Source organism: Lissotriton vulgaris, chromosome 3_1 (genome assembly GCF_964263255.1).
Source record: "Lissotriton vulgaris chromosome 3_1, aLisVul1.2, whole genome shotgun sequence".
Taxonomy (NCBI): Eukaryota; Metazoa; Chordata; class Amphibia; order Caudata; family Salamandridae; genus Lissotriton; species Lissotriton vulgaris.
In genome coordinates, this window is record NC_141689.1 from 1,217,051,819 (window position 1) to 1,217,073,503 (window position 21,685).

Genomic DNA, 21,685 nt, shown 5'->3' on the forward strand with positions numbered 1-21,685 from the left:
CGCCAGCACCACCCCCATCCACAAGTGCGGTAGCTATTGCCATGGATTGCTGGCGGTGGGCATGCTGTGCCACACATATGGCGGTATCAATCGGCATATGTGTGGCGCAGCATGCCCACCACCAGCAACCCATGCCAATAGCTACCACCCTTGTGGACGGGGTGGTGCTGGCATCACACCACCGTGGACAGGCGGTATCAACCGCCATATGTGTGGCGCAGCATGCCCCCCACCAGCAACCCATGCCAATAGCTACCGCACTTGTGGACGGGGGTGGTGCTGGCATCACACCACCGCGGACAGGCGCTATCAACCGCCATATGTGTGGTGCAGAATGACCACCACCAGCAACTCATGCCAATAGCTACCGCACTTGTGGACGGGGGTGGTGCTGGCATCACACCGCCACGGACAGGCGGTAGCTGGACACCAGCACCACCCCCGTCCACAAGTGTGGTAGCTATTGGCATGGGTTGCTGGCGGTGGGCATGCTGCGCCACACATATGGCGGTTGATACCGTCTGTCCGCGGCGGTGCATCACCACCAGGGGTTATTGCCTACAGCCAATGGGAGCGACGTTTGCGGTGGCATGATGCAGGTTTGAAAATCGCGGAAGGCGTGCTCTGCCATTGCAGAGCCGGTCATTGGATGCTTTTGAATGAGGCAGACCTGGACAACCAATAATTGCAGCTTTGCACCTCACAAACGAGCCCATGGGGCTATAAATCTGTGGGAGTGAGCCCAACATTTCCACTGCTCACAGAGCCTGCTGCCTGGCACCCTCTCCTGCTGCTGCCTGGGACTCTCTCCTGCTGCTGCCTGGGACCCTCTCCTGCTGCTTCCTGGGACCCTCTCCTGCTGCTGCATGAAGTGCCTGCTGCCAGGGACCCTCTCCTGCTGCTGCCTGGGACCCTATCCTGCTGCTGCCTGGGAACCTCTCCTGCTGCTGCCTGAAGTGCCTGCTGCTGCCTGGTACCCTTTCCTGCTGCTGCCTGGGACCCTCTCTTGCTGCTGCCTGAAGTGTCCGCTGCCTGGGACCCTCTCCTGTTGCTGCCTGAAGTGCCTGCCGCCTGGGACTCATCAACACTCACTTCAACCACAGGTGTCACATGTCCACAGGGATGGCAAGAACAGAGAAGATCCATGCCAGCCCATTCACAAGCGAGGACCTGGAGGTGCTAGTGGACGAGGTTAGGCATGGGCGGAAAATCCGTTCCGCTCGCGGATTTTGCGGATTTTCGGGAAATCCGCAATCCGCGAGATTTGCGAATTTCCTGAAAAATCCGCAAATCCGCGCGCAGCGGATTTTGCTCGCACTGCTCGCACTGTTCGCGTGAGTTCGCGCCCCGCGAATAAGTGCGAAATTGCAGAAATACGATTTTAGCAAAACTGAAAGTAACTACTTACCAGGTTCAAAAGTTCAGGCTCATCATTAGTAGCCATTTCCTGTAGTGCTTCCTGAGGGGCCCCTCCAGAGTTCAGTTGCCAGTTGCAACTATTATGTGACCCTGCTCTGAACCTCAGAATAGTTACACATATGCCACAAAGGTCCTGAATTACAGCTAAGGGAGACAAGCAGGAGCCAGGCTGGAAGTTAAAATCCATTAATCAGCCCCTAATTCATTATTGTCAGTTGGGGCAGGGCAGGTGTTGTAACTAATTTTGCAACAATGAAAGCACTTAGCAAGTGCAAAAGATCACTAATCAGGGCGCACTAAGGAAGCAGGTGCCAGCTAAAAAAATATTCTGTGACACATTAATCAGCCCCAAATTAATTCAGGTCACTTGAGGCAGGGAAGGTGTGCTTTGCTTTGCCAAAAATAATGTACACTGGACAACCAGAGGGTGTGGTGATGAAACAGAGGGTGGCATGGGTGGGCCAGAGGGTGGCAACTCCAACGAATTTAGAGCTCAGCTGTCAGATCTGATCGCCCAATCTGCACTTAACAGCGAGAACAGCTTAATTATGGGTGACCTCAACCTAAGATGGAATGATTCCAATAACCCGCTGATTCAATCTCTGAACTCCCTTCTGCAAGACAATGATTTGATCCAACACTGCTCAGAGGAAACGCATTACAGAGGAGCAACCCTAGATGCCATCATTGCGAACAAAAATGCTGTCTCGATGTATCACATCACCCCGGTGGACTGGTCAGACCACCACATCATTCTCTTTCATATCATCCAGCCGGCCCAACTCCTCCAACCCACTCAAGCCCCTCCTAAGTAGGTCAGGAACACTTCCAGAGTAACCCGAGATAAGCTAGAGGAAGGACTCAGCACTCTCCTACCAAACATGACGGAGTACCTCTCTACTTCGGAACTCACCGCGCTCTACCATTCCAACCTTGAGCTCGCCCTGGATAAGCTGGCACCTCTGAAATTAAAAAAAACCCAAAACACTCCCTCTAGGTCATGGTTCTCTACTGACATTAATGATGAAAGAAGACATCTAAGATCCCTGGAAAGAACCTGGAGGTACAGCCCCACCGCCTCCCATCGAGACCAACTCAAGGCAGCACGCAAAAACTACTACACCCATATCAAAAGCAAAAAATCTGCCTTCTTCAGCTCTGCATTAGATAACGCCAAAAACCGCCCCATAGAACTCTTCAACATCATTAGGAACCAAACCTCCATTCCTAAGGCAGTCAACCTAGCTGCGTCCAAGACGAATGTGTCAACTTTGCTAGCTTTTTCAATGAAAAAATCGCCAAAATCGATCGTTCCTTCAACTCGAGTCCTGCAACCAACCCCATCCCCCCAGTAACCCCGTCTATCCGCTGGTCTTCCTTCCAGCCGATCAAGGAAGAAATGATGAGCAATCTTATCGCCGCTGCGAAACCCTCATCTCACTCCCTCGATCAACTTCCCTCGAGACTGACCAAGGACTTGAAGTTCACTCTAGCCCCAATCTGGGGCAAGATCATCAATAGCTCCTTGAGCGAGGGCCTCATCCCTGACTGCCTTAAACTAGGACAAGTCACACCACTGCTGAAAAAACCTGGCCTCGACCTCATGGACATGAACAAATTCAGGCCGGTCTCGAACCTTCCGTTTCTAGCCCAAATTCTCGAAAGATGTGTCCTCTCTCAATTAAACCAACATCTAGAGAATTCTAATCTACTGGATCCTCTCCAGTCCGGGTTCAGGAAAGGCTGCAGTACTGAAACCGCAATCCTAAATGTCCTTGATGATCTACACATGTCACTCGACTCCAACCATTGTAGCCTTCTCATTCTCCTTGATCTCTCGGCGGCCTTCGACACAGTAGACCATACCCTCCTTCTTTATGTCCTCCGAGAGAGAGCGGGCATTGAAAAGACAGTTCTAAAATGGTTCTCCTCCTTTCTTAACAACCGCACTCAAAGAATAAAGATCAACAGTTTTGAATCAGCCCCCCTCCCCCTCAGCAGAGGAGTCCCTCAAGGATCAGTACTCTCACCGCAACTCTTCAACATCTACATGGAACCCCTCAACTCACTTCTAAGGAAATCCAACATCCCTTTCCACCTTTACGCGGATGACACCCAATTCTATTTGGAGTCCACCTCCATCGCAGACATTCACAGATTAAATGCTACACTCATGGAGGTCCAACACTGGCTCTCAGCCAATCACCTCAAACTGAATGAAGAAAAAATGGAAGTACTCCTTATCTCGAACAAAGATGAAAACCCACAAATAGTGGAATGGCTCAAAGCCTTAAATTCCCTCAATGTCTCCATAAAGCCTACGGACTCCACAAAATCCCTAGGAATCACTCTCGACCCCAAACTGGCCATGAATAAACACATCTCTAAAACCGCCAAAAGCGCGTTCTTGAACCTGAAACTTCTCTATAAAATTAAACCCTTCCTCCCCCCAAAGATCTGAAACAAGCCACGCAGGCACTTGTGCTCTCCAGAATTGACTATGGCATCGCTGTACTGACTGGAAAACCCAAGTCGCACCTGGGACCTCTCACCTCCACCCTCAACGCAGCAGCAAGAATGGTCACAGGAACAAAGGAATATGACCACATCTCCCCAGCACTCAAAGAACTGAAATGGCTCCCGATTGACCAACGAGCCAACTTCCGCACAGCCTGCCTCACACATAAAGCCCTGCATACAGGCAAACCAGAATACCTGGCAAACAAACTCAAAAGGGCGAGTTAATCCAGGAACCTCAGAAGCTCCAACACACTACTACTCATCCCTCTGAAATCACAGAAATGCAATACCTCTAACAAATTCTTTGCGGGGAACGCTCCCAGGATCTGGAACGCCATCCCCCCATATATTAGAATGACCGCCTCCTTCCCTCAATTCAAATCGCTACTCAAAGCCCTCTTCCTCGAACGCTCCGGTGCTTAACGAGAACCTCACACCGGATGGTGAAGTCCGATACTTCTCTGAACCCAGAGCCGATTGATTCGCTTGTGAACTCCGATCCTTATTGCGCTCAAGCTGCTGTTTTACAGACTCTATTTCCTACCTGCAGCTCCTGATTCCTGTTTCTCTATGTTTATTTTCCTAGCTACCGATCTCTATTTGCTGTGAAGCGCTCTGATACCCTCGGGTCTAGCCAGCGCTATACAAAACTTCAATAAATAAATAAATAAATAAATAAATTGGCCCTTGCAGAGTGCCCTTGTGTGGTGTCCCCCAGTTTGGGTATTTGTGGGATTCCAATATGTTGAGACTCTGCATAATGCTACTGTAGTAATAGATGTGGGAACACGACACTGTGCAACTGGTAACTTACCCTACTTTTCTCCCATACCTGCAGCTCAAGGTACACCAGCGTAAGGCCGTGTGGAGGGCCATTGCTGCCAAGGTACGGGCCCTGGGGGTATCCAACAGACGACGCACCCACTGCCACAAGAGGTGGGACGACATCAGCCAGCTGGCAAAAAATATGGCCGAGATTCCATTGGGGCTGCTTCCACGCACTGGGCGTCTGGCACGGAGGAACTTAACACCACTGATGTACCGCATATTGGCAGTGACTAATCCGGAGTTGGATGCACGTCTGAAGGAGCATAGTCAGCAAGGCAGGGGTGAGTATTTGGTGAGGGTGACTTTGCCTGGTAGCCAATGCATGTGTACAGAGCCAGTTGCAGCGGTGTGCCATTTAATGTTTGCGGTGTGGTGCAGTGATGTGTCATGTGAGTGGCTGCAGGGATGTGTCAGGCATTTTGCCTAACAGCTCATGTAAGGGTTGATCATCCATGCTGTGCTTTATCATAGCCAGGTGTGCTTGGATACACATGGTCATTCTGCATTGTGATGGTGTGGGAAATGTATTAGGGGGTGAACAGAAGGGTCCACTATCTGAGTGTGAGTTCATGTATTCCTACTTTTCATGCACCATGATTGTTGAGGCTCACACGTATGACTACAAGGTGCCCCTGAGTAGCACATGTTGCTTCATATGGCCTACTTGGCATTGTGGACTGTCATGTCCTAATAGGTGTGTGTGCTCTTCCATCCGGTTCCCTGAAGGCATGTCAATGTCACTGAGTTTTGGTGCATGATAGTTGTGGGCATGTGAAGTTGTGTGTGTGGTACACTACATCCACCGGCAAGGTGTTGTGCTGTGTGGCCTGAACATGGCTCAGTCATGGCAGGTATTCAGTGTTGCAGGCACTGTTGTAGTGTATGTAGTGTGTTGATGCAATGTTTGTGCAGGGTGTGCTGGTCAGCATGTTGATGTGTGCATCCCCTGTATGTATAGTTTCATTAGCTTGGAAACTGATGATGTAATTTATACAACCCTGCATCTGTCTCTCATGCAGATTTGCCAGTGTGAACGGAGGAACCGGAGCCGGAAACCAGTGGAGGGGAGAGTAGCACTACAGCTGCACCGGAGGCCAGTGACACAGAGCTCTCCAGTGCATCTGAAAGGGACAGGAGTATGCAGGAGGACTCCATGGCAGAGACACAGAGTACTTCATCATCTGATGCGAGTGGTGATGCATCCATGTTGTCAGGCACAGGGGATGTGGAGTCTGCTACATCATCAGCCATTCAACGGCCAGTGCCCAGCCTCCCATCCACTTCCTCTGGTGCTGCCCGTGTCCGTAAGAGGGGATGTGTTACATTCACACCTGGCACCGCTGAGCCTGCACCTGTCCCCCCCTGCTGTCATCAATGCTGAGTGTGTAGAGCTCCTGCACCATCTTTGTGTGGGCTAGACCGCCCTGCTCCATGCCTTCAGCTACCATGACAAAAAATTGGGGAAGGTGGTTGCCTACATGGAAGGCATACACTCTGACGTGGGTGGCCTCCACCGTACAGTCCATGGTTTGTCAGCCACAGTGACGTCTACCCTTCAACAGGCACGTCCTCACATTCCTGTTCAGGTGCCTTTGTCCACCCCCCAGGCAGTGGCAACATCAGAGGACAGTGACCACGGTTCACATGCATCACAGAGTCGATACAGCACAAGAAGCACAAATCAGACGCAAGCCAAGCGGTCTTGCCCACAGACACCATCACCCCAGAAGAGCAGTGCCAGCCCAGAAAGCATACACAAGAGCCCGTCAGGGAAGAGCAAGGCCGAAAAAGCAATGAGGCAGACATCAGCCTCACAAACCTCTGAAGCATCTCCTGCAAAGGACTCTCCTGTCCCTTAAACTTCACGTAGAGCTAGGCGTGCAGTGTCTGTGTCCACTGAAGAGGTGTTGCATAGCAAGGGTACACCTAGGAAGGGCACAGGCCCAATTACCCCCACCACATCAACTTCAATTCTAAGCTCAGTGAAGCAGGTGGATGAGGGCACTGTAGGTGCCACCCCAGGCAAAGAGGCAAAGGAGGGCACTATATGTGGGACACCTAGCAGACAAGTAAAGGAGGGCACTGTAAGTGGGACACCTAGCAGACAAACAAAGGAGGGCACTGTAAGTGGGACACCTAGCAGACAAGCAAAGGAGGACACTGTAAGTAGAACACCTGGCAAGCAGGGTAAGGTGGTCCAGAGACGTAGCCAGATTAAACATCCAGCAGGATCCAGCACATCACCAGAGGGGGTGCCAGTATCTGAACCAGATGCGGGCCAGTCGGTGTGTGTACCTGTTGTGTCATCACCTGTTCCCATTAACCCCAAGACAGGGAAGCCATTTCGTATTCCCAAAAAGTGGAAGGGCACCCCTCCAACCTCTCCCACCCACACTGTGTCCCAGGTCTGCATGAATCCACCTCCACGTACCACTATACCACCTGGTCCACACAGCCCTCCAGCTTGCCAGATGACTGATAGCCCTACATCACTTCTTTCTCTGTCTCCCCAGTCAGGTGTTCCTGCTGAGCCCGAAACACAGCCAGCTCCAAGTCAACATGTCAGCCGGATGTGAGTGTTAGTCCCCCTCATAAACCTGTCTCTCATAGAGGTGTGCTTGTCCTGACCATCGTTTGCCACCTGGTTGTGTTGCTAGCCATGAAAATGTACCGTCATACACACTCACTGTGCAGCTTCTCATGCCCTGACTCTGCACTTGTCCCTGCCTATTGGCCTTGTCATTCACTGCTGATCTGGACTTGCCTGTGCAGCCTCTCAAGTACTTGCTGGGCCAACTGCCATGGACACTGACCCTGTTGCTCTGCTGTATGGGAGTCTCCTGTGTGCCCTGGACACTGAACCTGTTGTTCTGCTGTGTTGTACTCTCACCTGTGCCATGGACACTGACCCTGTTGCTCTGCTGTGTTGGAGTCTCCCCTGTGCCATGGACACTGACCCTGTTGCTCTGCTGTGTTGTACTCTCACCTGTGCCATGGACACTGACCCTGTCGCTCTGCTGTGTTGGATTCTCCCCTGTGCCATGGACACTGACCCTGTTGCTCTGCTGTGTTGTACTCTCACCTGTGCAATGGACAGTGACCCTGTCACTCTGATGTGTTGGAGTCTCCCCTGTGCCATGGACACTGACCCTGTTGCTCTGCTGTGTTGGAGTCTCCCCTGTGCCATGGACACTGACCCGGTTGCTCTGCTGTGTTGGAGACCCCCTGTGCCATGGACACTGACCCTGTTGCTCTGCTGTGTTATACTCTCACCTGTGCCATCGACACTGACCCTGTCGCTCTGTTGTGTTGTACACTAACCTGTGCCATGGACACTGACCCTGTTGCTCTGCTGTGTTGTACTCTCACCTGTGCCATGGACACTGACCCTGTCGCTCTGCTGTGTTGTACACTCACCTGTGCCATGGACAGTGACCCTGTTGCTCTGCTGTGTTGTACTCTCACCTGTGCCATGGACACTGACCCTGTTGCGCTGCTGTGTTGTACACTCACTTGTGCCATGGACACTGACCCTGTTGCTCTGCTGTGTTTTAGTCTGTGCCATGGACACTGGCCTTCCTGTTTGTACTTTGCCTGTGCAGGGTATCTTGCATTTCATCTGCTTTATGTACCTTGATGTTGTGTACAGTTGTTATACTTTCACATCTGTGCAATATGTGAATAAATACAGTTACTCCTGTTGTGTCTTTTATGGGTGTCCTTGCTGATTAAAGTACTTTTTCTGTGTGCATTTAGTTGACTGGGCCCCATGCTCTATGTATCACTTCGACATTGCAAGGCTCTTTTTCCGCATCCCATTTATAGTCAGGAGTGACAGGGCTTCAGTCCATTCTGACACTGATACTTGTGTTACCTGTGTTGGCTCTTTCAGCTGTCATGCTGTTATGTTTTGAGTGGTTTTCTGTTGTTTGCTACATGGTTGCAATGTCAGTTTGGGGTACACTGCCAGCACAGGGTGGGATGCTGTGCTCAGGTTAGCATGCTGGCTGTGCACTGTCCTGATGTATATGTGTTGTTCCTGTATATATGCCCAGCTGTGTATGTGTATGGATATCCTGTGTTGGGCAGTAGTCCTGGTCCCCTGCCATACATGTGATGTGTGCTGTTGGGTGGTGAGGAGGTGTGCAGTGTGAAGGGTATGATTTTGTAGTTGTTGTGTATGTGTGTGTGCTCCTGGATTGTAATAGACACACATGTGTCAGCCAGGAGTTATGTTCCTGGGGGTTTGATTGCCCTGCCCTGGTTAAATGATTTGATGCTTTTGTGTGAGTTGACTGTTGTGCACTGTGCAGTGTGTTGGTGTGTCCATGCAGTTCTGTGTGACTCCTCCTTGTTGTATGTGTCACTTATGTGTGTGTAAAGTGTGTGACTTGCACATGAGTGTTGTGTTTGTTTGATTTTCAATGTGTGTTGTGTGTGTTTGTGTCGACTGTGTAACCCTGCTGGTCTTCACTGGAATTGTGTGTGACTTTCTCTAGCACTGCTGGCACATGGTGCCTTTTCTCCTCCTGTAAGGCATGGTGTGTGGTATGATGGTACCTCCTATGTGTGCCACTTGTGTGTAGACATTGTAGGTCTGCATTCACTCTATTTGTGTATTGGACACACCTCACATGTCTGATACTGACATGCAAACCAGTTGAGTTTGATGTCAGCTGTACCCTTTCTTTCCATGTGTATGTACCTCCCCATCTCTTCATTTGTGAGACTGTGCCTTGTGGTGGAGGTTTTGGGCCAAGTGTGCTGTTCCACTCTGGACATGACTTAGTTGATTTATGTGTGATGTTCTTGTGGTATTCATCAGTGTTGCTTGCCCTTGTGCACTTGAGCTGTGTATGCTGCCCAGTGCTCTGGTATTGCTGGGTGTGCTGTTGTATCCCAGAGTGGTGCATCCTGTTGTTGTGGTGTTGGGTGTCTGTGTGCTGGCTGTGGTGTAGCTTCACTTCCTGGGTGTGCTTTTGTTTTTGTGCTGTGCTGCTTTGTGGTGTGTGTTGTGGTAGTGCCAGTCATGTCTGTGTGTATCCGTTGTGCACACACTGCCTGTTGTGCATACAGTGTTGTGTGTCTGTGTGCTTGACATTGCCTGATGTGCATCCCCTGATGTCCTGTGGTGTTTATTTTATTTATTTTTTATTTTAATTTCTTATATCGCGCAGGAATCAATCCCATAAGGGTATCTCCGCGCTTTGCTAGCCAGGACGTTGTCGTAATCTTCAGGTGTATTAATGGGACTGAAATGCTTCCTGAAAGAGGAGTGTTTTCAGGGCCTTTCTAAAGGCCAGATGATTGGTGTTCAGCCTCATTTCTGTGGGAAGTTTATTCCATAGGGCAGGCCCAACCGACGAAAATGCTCGGTCTCCCTGTCTCGCTCTTTTTGTTGCAGGGGGTTTCAGGAGTGCTTGGTTGCTTGAACGAAGTGAACGGCTAGGTTGGTATGGTTCAACAGATTGGGAGAGATATTTAGGGCCATCCCCATATAAGCATTTGTGGACCGTGCAGCATATTTTGAAACTGATACGCTGCCGTATCGGGAGCCAGTGTAGCTCCATCAACAAAGGCTTAGAAGGAGTCCTAGCTGGCGCACCCATGACCAGCCTAGCCGCCGTATTCTGGACCACCTGCAAACGACCTACTGCGTCAGCGTTTGCTAGTGTCAGCAGGCCGTTGCAGTAGTCTAGGCGGCTAGTAACCAGAGCCTGCACGAGTGTCTTCCTGTAAGTATCAGGAAGATAAGGAAATACTCGTCTTAGGAGGCCAATGGTATAAAAGCATAGTCCTGCAATATGATTGGTATGCTCCTTGAGCGTCAGTTTTTGGTCAATCTTAACCCCAAGATTTTTAACATGAGGCTTAGGTGTAGGGACTGGGCCCAAGTCCAGCGGCCACCATTCAGGAGACCAGAGAAGACTCGCTCTGCCGAAGAGCATAACTTCAGTTTTTGCAACGTTACATTGGAGGCAATTTGCGGCCATCCAATGTGACACTGCCCTCATACCCTCAGCAAAATTTGCCTTGACCGTAGGATCAAGGGAGCTGAAAGGGTAGAGGAGCTGGGTGTCATCAGCGTAAGAAACTGGTGTGAACCCATACTTCTGCACAATCTCAGCAAGGGGGGCCACATATACATTAAACAATGTAGGGCTGAGACATGAGCCTTGTGGCACCCCCTTTGTGAGCGCCTTCGAGGTGGAACAATAGGGGCCCAAGCTGACAGATTGCGATCTCCCGGAAAGGAAACTCTCCAGCCAAGACAGTGCTGAGCCTCCAATTCCCACTCCCTGCAAGCGGCTGAGAAGGATATTATGGGACACGGTATCGAAGGCCGCAGACAGGTCCAACAGCACTAATATCATAGACCCTCCTCTATCCTGTGACATTTTGATCTTATCAGTCACAGATAGAAGGGCTGATTCAGTGCTGTGGTTGGGCCTGAACCCAGATTGTGATTGGTCCAGGCCCCCTGTCGCCTCGATAAATTTGGAAAGGATGGTATTGACGTGTTTCTCAGCCAGCTTGCTAATGAACGGGAGAAGGGAGATAGGGCGAAGGTTGGAGAGTTCTGACCAGGGAAGAGTGGTGTTTTTTCGTATAGGGTTCACTACCGCTTCTTTCCAAGGTTGTGGAAGTTGTCCCTCGGCAAAGGAAAGATTTATAAGTTTCCGAATAGTGGGGCCTAATGATTCCACCAAGGGGGAAATCATTTTTGCAGGGATCAGGTCAGTGGGGGAGCCTGTTTTCATGTTACCAATAAGGGTAGTTAGATCTTTTAAGGTAACTTCTGGAATTACATGGAACGTTTTGTCAGGGGTTGTTGGAGGGAGAATCCTAGGGGCCAAGATCTCAGAGGGACCTGTAACTTTCATAATTTTCTTGTATATCCCCTCAATTTTTTCTTCAAAGAACTGGGAGATATTATTGCAGAGTTCTTGAGTAAAAGCATCCGGACTCTCACATATAGCAGGATTGGTAAAAGTCTGTATGATTTTAAATAACTCTCGAGTGGAGTTGCCTGCCTCAGTTATTTGGGAGGTAAGACTGACTTTCCTTGCTCTTTTAATATTTTTATAGTAGATGTTCATAGCTGTTAGATAACGATCTTTATCTTCCTCCTTATGTGAACGTCTCCATAGTTTCTCCAGCTTCCTGCATCCCTGTTTTTCTATTTTAAGGGCCTCTGTATACCATGCTTCCCTTTTAGCTATGGTAGGTTGTTTGACTGCTTTCTGGGGAGCCAGAACATTAATGGTTTCCATCAGGGAGGAGTCAAATTTTTTAAGAGCTGTCTCAATGTCATCAGAATCTGTAAAGACTGGCTGTTTCCAGACCTGAATAAACCTATCTGGAGTGACTTTGTGCCATGGCCTGCGTTTGATAGTTTGCATGATGGGGCGGTTAGTGGGTTCAGGTAGATGGAGGAAAGAAAAATCTAACATTTTGTGGTCCGACCAATAGATATATTTAGGAGGGTGACAATAGACATTAGGGAGAGTGGTAAAAATTAGGTCCAGAGTATGGCCACCTGTATGAGTGGGGCCATTATTACGAAGATGAAGGCCCAACAAGGCAAGATCTGCCAGAAATGTGATAGTGTCAGGATGGTCTGCAACATCAATATGAAAGTTAAAGTCTCCCAGTAGGATAAAATTTTCATTTGTTTTCATGTGTGGGGCTAAAAATTCAGTCAAAGCTAGGGAAAACCCAGCATTAGATCCGGGCGGGCGATACACTAGTGCTCCTTTCCAGTGAACCTTAGGGCTAACTTTTAAATGAAAAATAATTATTTCCATAGTGGGTAACATTGCTTGTTCTAAAACCCTAATGTTCAGACTATCTTTATAAACAATGGCGATCCCGCCTCCTATTTTCTCCAGTCGATCTTGGCGGAGAATTTTATACCCCATAGGTATTCCCAGGGTGATAGTTGGAGTAGTGTGGGGTTTGAGCCATGTTTCAGTTATGAAACAGATCTCGGGCTTTATACTATGTATGCAGTCCCAAAGTTGCATATAATGCTTTGGGAGAGACCTCACATTAAGTAAAAAGCTTTTCCAGCCATCTAAAGTGACTTTATCATTGATAGGCTTCCCAATAATGATGTTACAGTGAGTAGCCTGAAAACCACATAGTAAACAGGAAAACGGCCCTTCAGGGCAGACGGACAATCTGTTGGTACATCTATGTATGTCCTGGGGTTGTAAGGCAAGGAGAGTATGCGCAGAATACCTTATAATGGGGGCAGCCGTGTCCATATTGTAGGGGCAGAGTAGCGGGCCCCTGGCCCCGTCCTGTCGCGGACGGGCGCAGACGGGCAGCTCTTTGGCGGGTCTTCGGCGGGGCTGCGCGCGGTCGCATAGTTTGTGTATAGTTTTGTGCAGGCATCTGTTCAGGCTACCCTGTGTGTGTGTTCTGTTTGTGGTTATACCCAGGTTGTGTGTATGTGCTGGGAAGTATTGTCAGCCTTGAGTGTGTGTGGCACTAGTGTAGTGTGTTTCTTGTCAACTGCTCCTGCAGTGGCTGACTCACTAGTTGTCTGTTGTGTGGTGCATGGTGTGCATTGTGCTTGCTTGTAACTGTGCTTGTTTATGTGCATGGGGATGTACAGGATAGGCACATGGCATGTGACTTGATGGTGTGTGTTGATGTTGTAGTTGGGGGTGGTGTGTCCCTGTAGTATCCGTGCCCTGCCCCTGCCTTGGAGTGGCCCTGCCTTCTGCATTGCCCGCATGTGTTGACCATGGCGATGACCTGACCGGGAGCGGGACGTTGCTGTTAGTTCGCGTTCGATGTGTGTCCCGGATACAGAGGGGTGACTTGTTTACAGGTGGGTAATATAGGGGTGCCCTTGTGGATGTGTTGTGACCCCCAGCAGGGTGTCTGTGGTGGACTTGGACCCTGTGTCAGGCCGTGTGTTGTGTGTTGTTTTGGTTGCGTATCTGCGTCGTCGTCCGCGGCGGCCCTGTTGATGGTAGTGCAGTAGCAGGTACATGACTGGATGCATGTGGAGGGCTGTGTCCATGGGGTTCATGGCCGGGTCTCGGCTATGGTGCTCCGCTGTCGACTTTCCGCCGGCTCTGGTTGGGCGGTGTCTCCACTGCGGTGCGTCTGCCTGTTTGGGCCATCCTAATTTGTGAAGCGTGCGGACGTCATTCCGCACGGCGGTGAGTCTCGATTGGCTCCCACCGCCGCGGTGGTGGGCGCACTCTGATGGTGGTGCGCTTCGCTCCATGGCGGACGGGAAATGAGCTATGTTTTACTATACTAATATGGTGGACGTTTGTTCCGCTGTTTGCGGGTGAAAAAAGGCGTTTTTCCGCCTCGCCAGCACCACAGTGGTGCCACCGCACTACATCCTAATGGACCCCTATGTATTTAAATTACTTGAAGACATCTCACCCCACACATGTATCTTTATTTATTTACTTGATTTGCTCCAGGTACAAGGTGCTGAACTAAATATGCCACTAGCTAAGTTGAGGCCATTGGGGCCTTTTCCCAGTGGCACTTAGACACATAGATACATTATATTTGACTTTGATTATTCTTATTTACCCAGCTGAGTGTCAAGCAACATCAGCCGAAAATCCATACCTGTCTCATCTATGTTGGAGCTTCGGATTAAACCATTGCAAGATTAGCGGTTGCTCATTTCAGGACCTGGGTCTTCAATAACCACCCCGCAGTTTATTGTATTGTAGATATATTTAATGCTTCATAACCCTGACATTTACAATAATGTAGCATGCTACTTCATGAAATACTATGAATGTTTGTATCATGAGGCCTATAATGGTAGTGTTTCGATGTCAGGTATTAGCGCTAGGGTTGGGCTCTTGTCATGCTTTTATACTCTACCAATGAACAAATTTGAAGCAAAAGGAAGTGGGAGATAGGATGTTTCAGCGTTAGGTGCCAGTGTGTGAATGTATCAAAAGTGTCTTTGTGCAATGTGGCCTATATAGGAAGTTTTTAGTATTGAGCGGGTTTGGCATAGATTGTTCAAACCATGGTGCAGCAAGCAAGTGGATGCGTTTATGCATGACTGTAGGAAAAAATGTGAGAAGGGATGCAGTTGCACAAGAGGAACAAGTGTTTCAATTACGAATGGCCACTGTGGACCACTGCTACTCACATTTTGAAGTGTTGTGCAGGGGCATGAATAGGGAGTAGTACTTTGGTGATTTCAGGGCACAAGTTGAGGGTACACACTGGTAGATGACGTCCACCTGGCCAAGAAGTTGATACCCACTGAAATATACTAAACTTGTCCCAGTGTAATTTTCAGATACCAGAACACGTTCCACAGTGCCTGCACACTGCCTGCTTTCCGGTCCTAGGATGCTTGTTTCCGGTCCAGGGAGGACCTGGTTTGGCAGTTCGATCAGGACTGTTCCCATGAGGCACAGGGTCAAGACTGATTTTCATATGGCTGGGTCCAAACTGGGGTGGAGTAGTGGGAAAAAGAGCGATGGATTTAACCCAGATCTCTTGACTGGGGAGAATGTCTGAATCATTCAGCATTCCACCCATCATTTGTTGCTGTTACACTGCTTTCGATTCCCAGCAGCAACGTGCAGGCAGGGAGGAGGCATTTTTATTTTTACCTTCAGCTGGGCCAAATATAAAGGCCAAAGTTAAGGGGCTATTAAGCCTACTTTTGTTCCAAATTGATCCTGGCTGGGTGCTGCTTGGAGACTCACACTTGGGGCAGATTCCGATCTCGCTAGGAAAGCCCTCCATATGACTCTGGTCCGGAGGGCTTTCCTAGCGAATCGAATGAGTATGATGCATCCGTATGCTGACAGACTCGGTTTGCTCAGACTCCCATTGAACTCTATGGGAGCCTGTATACATATTGTGTACACAGACTCCCAAAGCAAAAAGGTGTTGTTGGGGAAAAGCTTACACCCTGTGGCGGGCACCCCATGGTGACGGCTACATTGTGCATGCTTGGATCAGGGGGACCCATGGGCACCCCCCTCGACCTATTCGGAAGGTCCCGGGTGAAGGGGGGCCTGCTACGGCCCTCCGAAGTCAGATCCTGACAGCCATTTCATCTAGCTGAGACCGAGTCGATACGGCTGTCCAAATCGTGCATTGTACTTACTCGTTCAGAAGCCAGGCCCATTGTACAGCACGATTCGGCTCCTAACGAGTCAGACTGACAGGATTGGGTTCGGAACGATTTGGTCGATTCTGACGAGATGCTTGCGTTGTACTTGGTCGTTAGGAACATGGTAATATCCGGTCAGACACATAGGTTCCAAATCGGTTTAGGCATTTTCGATACAATACGGAGCCCTTCCGACCGAGATCGGAATCAACCCCTTTGCTGCAAATACAAAGGAGAGGAAGCAAAGGCACACCGCTTATGATAACTTCACAGGTACTTAAGAGAGACATGCTTTTGACTTTGTTCAGTCCTTGTATATGAGATATGCCCTGACTGCAAGAATGCAAGAGTGTTGGTCTGTCCCAGTATTTACACAAATATTTTAAATACCACTATTTAATTTAATTTATAGAGCTACTTATTCCAATGCAGTGTGTTAGTGCGCTTTATGTAACATACACATTAAACATTGACAATAAATCATGTAAGTGTGTAAATCAATGTACAAGATGTGTCACATAAGACATTGAAGGTTACAAGGTGTAGAAGTCACATGTCCTTAATAGCTCACTGTGCTATATAAGAAATATTAGATTTTATGAACTGAAAGTAACAAAAGCATCTCTATGTTAAAAGCAATACCCCACTTACCTATACACATTAAATAATAATCAGTCATCTGCGTGATACATGATGTGCTTTGCCGAAAACACATTAACCTTCTATAATACTTTAATTCAAATCTAAGACTAGACAAAACACAGATCTCTCCAGCAAAAGCATTAACCTCCGGAGTTATCTCACCAATATTATTATTCCCCGAGATTTATTGGACACACAAAGATCTCTGCAGCAGAAGCCTTAACGCGATAAGATTTTAAAAATGCAGAAGTTATAACCAACTAAGCCGAACAGATCTACTGCTATGTTCTCCTTGTTGCCAATTCCTTTGTGTCAGAGTTTTCAAAAACTAAACATATTAGTTGAGACCCAGATTTTACATTTGAGTTGCGCAATTTTTTGGCACAACCCCGATGCAAAATCTCATTTGTTAAATTTCATAATTCGCTTAAATATACTCATAATAAACGTGCTTAACAAATGTGTGAGGTCTTATGATCTGATGTTACTTCTTGGTATGTCACTTCCTGTGAGGTTACTTCCTGTGATGCCACTTGCGATGTCACACACCCCGACATCATGCACTGTGATTTTACACACAATGATGTCACTTGCATAATGCCTAACTTTCTTAGTCCCCACACTTCTTTTTTTTTAGGACTTGCACCCTGGGTGCTTCATTGACTCCCAACTCCACATTTTGTTTAAATTCTACTTGCTTTGCAAGATGCAAAGCTTTCGAAGTTTTTTTTTTTTTTAAAGGGCCACTTCAGCCGCAGTCTGCAGCAGTGGGAAACCTGTTTACCCATCATCAGGGCTCGAGTCGGGGTACCACGCGAGTGGACGGTGTCCCCCCACTTATTTTACCGGGTGGATACCGTCCCCCCTGCCAAACAGCTGGACTTCACTCTTTGCCCTCTCTCGGACGAGATTGTAGCCCACAGGACGCTGCACGCCTGCAGGCTTCCCAGATTCAATCGCATCTAAGGGGTGAGCGAGGGGAGGCAATGAGCCCGATGGTGCAAGCCACCTTTTGTGACATCACTTCCTGTTGTGACGTCACTTCCAGTGACAGCGTCCCCCCACTTCTTTTTTTAGGACTTGTGCCCTGCCCATCATCATGTAACGGCACAAAGGAACCTGGGACTAGAGTTTGTAAGGGTTATGCAGATGCTTGCCCAGCACCGTGAAATTGTGCACTCTGCCTGTTGGCCTTTAGAATGGTACGTAAATTGCCATGAGGCTTTGAGAAGTTTAGCGCAATGAGAGGGCATGCATAAAATGTAACCCATTTGAGTGCTAATTGTGAGTGGTATCCCTTCATGGATGCCTCTTTCCTCTGCCACAATGCTCCTTGCATTCCTCCATCTGGATTTTCTGGATGCAGTGACACTCATTTTAGCGCAGCAAAACTGGACCAGTGAAATCGCTTTATCCCTCACTTGCTTCGGCACACCCTCCACATCCCCTTTCCCACCACCTACCATGCACCACCCCCTCACTCTCAGACATTTACCACATACTGGGAGCAGATCATAAATTAATATGGTACTCACTACAGAATTGTGAATTCCAAATGACATTTTCGAAGGAAAAACTACATGTCTGCACAGTTATTACCCATTTCAATTAGATTAACTTGTAAGTGCATTGTAGTAGAGGTGTTACGTGCAGTAACAAGGTACTGGTGGTTAAAGCAGTGGCGTAACAAAACTTGATAAGTACATGGAGGGGGCCCCCTCCGGAATCACTTAGGAGCTCTCAGGCCAGGGTACTGTGGTGAGGGGATCCCACACTGTGGGTGGCTTGGTTACACCACTGGTTTAAAGGTGTGGAGTTTCCACCACCCCAATACTGTGTAACTTATGATCATGCCCTTGCTCTCAGTCTCCAGTGGGGTACGAACGACCCCGCTTGCACGTAACTTGGACACCCCAGCGCTTAAATATTTCAGACTTCAAATAAGTCAAAATACAATTCTGTCAAACCGGCCTTTTTTAATTTACATGGCTGCCTTCCTCAGTTCTTGCTTCAGAATGAATCTTCTAACACCAGCCAAACCATTCTCCCTTCTTTTCCGCCAGCCCTTTCTCGAAAGTTCTGGAAATACCCTAAAGGCACGCTGAAGCCATTCAATAAATATAGCACAGGCTTAAGTACATTTAAGCAGTTCCACACATGCACAGTCCTGCACGCGCTTGCATATGTACGCCAGGGGGTGAACAAACACATACTCATAGACACAAACATGACCATTAAAAAAAAAAAACCTTTTGTAGTGAACGGTAAAGATAAATGAATTAATGTTGGATTAAGGCACAGCGTGCCAGAATGATCAATTGTAGAAAACAAAAAGAAAATAACAGCAATGGGATCTTTCATTACAACCAGCTAATTATCACGCGTACTGGACTTGGCCGTTCAGGCATAGAATTAAAAACCTTAATTATATTGTCACCTTTTGTCTCTCAACCCCCATTGCCCACAAATGAATCCATTTACTGTAACTGCCGCTGATGAGGAGAAATTGATGGAAGTCCCAGTGAGGTAGGGGAGACAGAGGAGAGCACGAGTCAAGAGGGAAAAAAAGGAAATAAGGAAAAAACGAGGAAAAAAATGCTCCTCCGAGAGGCGACACTGTCATTGCTGCACAGCTGGATGACATCTACATTCCAGGACATTATAAATTAAAAAACATTTTAATGAGACAGACACAGCCGCGATAGATTTCTCAGCCTTGTCCCCCTCTCTTCTCCCTCCACCTGCCTGTGCAGATTGCCGGAGGTGTTCCTTTCATTTTTCTGTCGGCGCGCTTTCGGTGATTGAGGCTAGAAGGCGTTCGCGCGATGCCCTCTAAGCAGCAAAGCCCGCCCGCGGAAGCCTCGTCATGGGCAGCCGTACATGTCCACAACATGCAAGGAAACAAAATAAACTCACCTGCAGATGGGCAAGTCTTTTGAAAATCGAGGGAAGGTCAAGTTGAATCTTCAGAGGAAATTCAGGGCTCCCAGGGGATCGAAAGGTCACGGAAGGTTAACCTCCCTCCATCACCAATCATGATGGATGGCGAATGTCTCGAACGCTCACTGTATTCTTTTCCTAGTCTTTCAAGAGGGCGCTCCCCGAGGACAGGTTGCTTTTTTACTACCTATAACCGTGGTGATAAAGCTGTTTTCCTTTCTAGGTCTGGTATTAGGAAAGACCTTTTGATTTTAACTAATATTATATGTCTAATATCCCTACCTATTGGGCTTTCAGCTCGCTCACGTTTTTCTTCTGCCCACAGCATACATCAGTGGGTCAGAGGGACAGCTACTACAGCCATTGGCTACCTTCTCTCTGAGTGCTGACATTCTGCCCTTTCACAAAGAACACATTCACACACAAAGTAGTTCCCTTCAGTGCCAAGTACTACTATGGCAATCACTGCTTTTTGAGGCCAAACAATACTTTTTTTTACTTTAAAGACACTTTTAACCCTGGCTTCCGTAGCAATACAGTTTTACAAAACCCATGACAAAACCAAACAAGCAATGACAAATCCAATGCTTGTTTTTATTTTTCTCTCCCAAGTGAATGGGGGAAATCTGGCTCCTGCTGGTCAGTTTTCCTTTTTCTTCTCACTGCCCAGCTCTTATTATTTCAGTGAAAGCAAGTCATTGAATTACCTGCTTAGTTTCCACCCAAAATATATCTTTGCCTGGCAGCCATTGATGCTGCCACATAAGCATGTCTTGCTTCATTGTCTGTTTATTACGTCCACCAACACGATGATGCTCACTATGTCAATGGACTTAGTAGACAGGACTGCAGAATGCTATAGCCAAAAGCAGGTAAGTAAAATTATTTCCTAAAAAGTAATTTCCCTGTAGGAACCTTTGCAATTTTTGCAATAGCTGGTGAGTGGACCCCAGATTGACTCTGTGTGTCTTGACACCAGTTACATCCATTTTTCAATCCTCCCAAGATGAAGCTGACAAATTTAGGATTCTTGCACTATACCACGTCATGCCTCAAAAAATGGCAATTAAAAATGGCACATTTTTTACTCTGTGCAACAAAATCCAGATGGAATTATTGACTCTTGCATCAATCAATTGAAGGTGCCCAAGAAATTAAAGTTGTCAACTACAACTGAGAAGCAACACTCAAACATCAGGTGATCACAATTTCTGAATCATCTTCGTCCGCAATAAGTTTCAGCAAAAGCAATGGAAGTTGAAGGACATCCTAGCAATGACTTATGCTTGTGTAGCACGTACAACAGATATTAAAACTACTTGGAGGGTGGGATCCGGGCGGGATCCCTCCCACGCAATTGAAGCAAAATTAGAATTTAGATTGTCACTCCAAGAACCTGTGCTAAGCTGCCTTGTTGGGGTAAAAACTTGTAAAACTGCACTTTGAGATTCCATATGCCATGACAGATCAAATATAAAAAGTGAAATCATCTCTTCAAAGACCCTTCTTCCACACAAAGGCAAAAATATAAGTCAGTTATACACTGGGACATGTGGGTATGTCAATTGTTATTGGCTCAATCTGAGGAACACTCAGACCTGAACTCCTGTGATCAAGGCTGGTGCTTTCATTGTAGCCAGTGCGGGCATAGTCACAAGCATATCATAGTTGTTTATTCTGCTCTGCTGAGGAGGAGTGAGACTGATAGGATACCAAAGTGCCAGGGACATCCATCCTTCCAAAGCCATCTACAGATCAAGAGTTTGCCCTCCAGCACCTCAACAAGACACATTACTGTGGCAGTCGCGCCTAATAACAGAGGCCAATGGCAATATGGGTGTTTAAGGTGGTCGTCAAATAAAGGAGCTACATACACACTTGGTCAGTTGTTAAGATATTTCCATATTTTATACACACTTAGATAGTGTGGATTAACAATACATAGTATACAAAACATATACATACACAATATATCAAGTGAAAAATGTGTCCCAAGTGAATATTTTTAAAGAACCTATACTTCTATAGTGAAAGATAAATAACATAAAAAAAGTTTCTGTTTGTATAAGATTTTCTTCGGAAAGAGACGACCGAAATGAAATGTTTATAATAAATGTACAATAGTTGGAAGCATGAGCAACTATCATGCGTGATATATCTCTTTTTGATTGCCGACAACGTTTGGTGGATGCCGGGTCTCTTCAG